Raw genomic sequence first — 2854 nt, 5'->3', positions numbered from 1 at the left:
CAAGAGGCACTGAAAGTGCGCCAAGACGCGTAACGCTACCGCTACGACCTGGCATGGCAGGATGGACAGCATGGAATGTTTCCTTTTCAAATCAAAGGCGCATAACAGTGTTGCGGAGTTGTTACTCAGGAGTATGAATGATTCCGGAATCATTCCACATTTTCGCGACTCCGGAATAGAATGGGAATGGATTGGCGGCCACGTTGAGGGGAATAGAATGGAAATGGAATTATATGCCTTTTGCACGGAATCAAATAAAAATAAAACAGGCCCAAATTTTTTTTTTTTTTTTGTGTTTTCGGTTGGTCTTTGTTCCGATACTTATTTTCTGGGTTCTATGTTTTACATTGAAGCGGGTTAGGGTTACAACTTACAAGCAAGCTAGCGGATTCCCACTCATTTCCTCTGACTTGAGTCTCTGCATACTTTTTGGTTCACCTTGCGATGGACCGCTGCGGACGCTACGAGTGACCCCAGGCAATCCAGCACCGTGAGCGGGACTACTCGCACGGCGTGTCGCTGCGCCCCAGGGTCACGCGACACTCAGAAGGCACTGGATTGGTTTCGATGGCTCTCGTTCTTTCTGTTGCGGTCCATCCTAAGGTGAAGCAGATTGTCGTCACCGCTCTTGTCGCGTGACCGAACTGACTAGACCTGCAGAAAGATAGTTTCGTGACATGGTCTATACGGTCCCTCGTGCTGAGCTGCAGTGTTTTCACTTTGTCAGAAGATCTGTTCTTGCCGCTGTGCATGGAGTCGCTTCCAGCAGCGTACTAGCCGTGTTGCTGTATTCGAAGAATACAGTAATTGAGCTTATATTTGCATCACGCACGAACTGGATATTTGTATGGTCTTATCAAACAAACACGCTGGCCGCGTATGTCCTAAACTTAAATGAAAAACGGTTAGCTAAAAGAGAAAATCAGTGGATTTTTAAGCAAGCATCGACGTAACAAGGGGATCTGTCTGTGTTGGCAGTACGATGTAAACAAACACTTTGTTCCACGAGCGCTCCGCGTAGTAAAATCAGTGCTTTCTTTAGGCATTTAGCATTTTTTCGCTATTGTTTATGCGTTGATAATATCAGCTTTTTGCTACTTATACCGGCAACACAGTGTAGCTGTCAAGTGTTAATTTTTACGTTTAGGAATTAAACGAATGGAATGGAACGATTCAGCCATTCCAGGAGTGGGAATAGGCCCAGTGTTACCATTCCTAGGAGTTGAAAGGAATTGAATTATCGAAAACTTTAATTCCTCGGAATGGAATTGGAATGGAATGGGGCTGCCTATTCCGCAACACTGGCGTACACCACACCAGACGCAAGGTTATGAAGCATGGTGTAAGGTTCAAAAGAACAATGTACACAAGGCAGACGGCACACCCTCAGCCTTTATGCGAGCGAAAAAAGCAGAAATACGGCTGTCTTTGTGCAAGCGGTCACCGCGTGGGTGAGAATCAAAAACAGAGGGAAATCGGCCAGCATTCTCTTCGACAGCGGCATTCAGCGCTCTTTCATGAGAGAGGGCTGTTAAGGGGACTTAGTTGCAAGCTTCTCGGGACGGATGTTCTGACCGTCAGACTGTTCGCGGCAAGACTAGCGCACAAACGTACCGCAGAGTTCAAGTAGTTTTGCGTAATCGTCACAACGGTCAGACATAAAAAATGGATGCCCTTGAGACGCGTTCTATCAGCGAACAAGCGTTCCCAAGCCCGGATAAAGACAACCTTGAGGATCTGAAGGAGCTCAGACTAACGGTGGGCGATGACCTGAACGGACTCGATTGCAGCAGGGTAGAGGTCCTCTTGGGATCGGGTCACTACTTGGTTGCGTTACGGGAAGAGTCCGTCGACTGAGCAAGAAGCTGACAGTAGCGGAGGCCGCTTTTGTTTGGCATGGACGCTCCCAGTCGACTTCAGTTGTTGTGAGCTGTTGTCAAGTGATAGTCCTAGGAGCTTCTGGGAGCAACCAGGAGAACACGTCCGTGCTGACAGATTTTTCGGAGCTTGAGACGATGGATGTCGTGGACGCAAAGTTCCAGGATTACTCCGATAGCGACGTCATGCAACACTTTAATGGAGGCGTTACAAGTCCGATTGAAGGTACGCAGTGAGTCTTTGACGTTTAAGTCTTACTTAAACGCCAAAGTAAACACTTTAACGTTTAAGCGGGTTTTGTATTTTGTGAGGTGAATCTCCTGTGGGGCATACGTCGCTGGGCCGAGTGTTCGTCACAACGTAGCCTAGGGCAGGTTGCTCCAAGCCAGCTCACCTGATTTGAAGTTCTGCCGGCGGTAGCCAGTTGACTCGAGCGAACTCATCCCGAACGACAGAATCACACAGGACACACGATCTGTCAGGCCAAATCTCTCTCGAATGATTCCCCGTGCTCCCTCTTTTTTTTTCTATTTTTTTTCCAGGGCGTACAGTCGCGCCATCTACTTCGATTGGACGAGGAAGTAGAAGAATTTGAAAACACTACAGCTGGTCTCGAAGGAGCTAAGTGAAGTGTGGAAGACAATTCGACACCCTCATGTGATCCATCATTTTGCCAATGCTGGCATAGAGCGGCGGTGTATTGTTGAACGAGCGCCGTGGTCGGCAGGGTTTTATAAAAGTCTCGTGCGCTTGGTGAAAGGGTCATTGGAGAAAGTAATCGGAAAGAAATGCCTGGGCGCGGAGGAATTAGCAACCGTTCCCACCGAGATTGAAGTGGTGGTGAATTCGCGGTTTTAGTCTTCAACGAAGTCGGTAAACGTCACCACTAGAAATGACGGAACTGCAGAATGCGCTCGCGCTCATTCGGTAAGGTGTGTTGGAACTTTAGACAACCGCATCACCTTGTCTCTGTGGA

This window comes from Ixodes scapularis, unplaced genomic scaffold, assembly GCF_016920785.2.
Source record: "Ixodes scapularis isolate PalLabHiFi unplaced genomic scaffold, ASM1692078v2 PGA_scaffold2__306_contigs__length_199485367, whole genome shotgun sequence".
NCBI lineage: Eukaryota > Metazoa > Arthropoda > Arachnida > Ixodida > Ixodidae > Ixodes > Ixodes scapularis.
Note: the sequence above shows the minus strand (reverse complement) of the source record.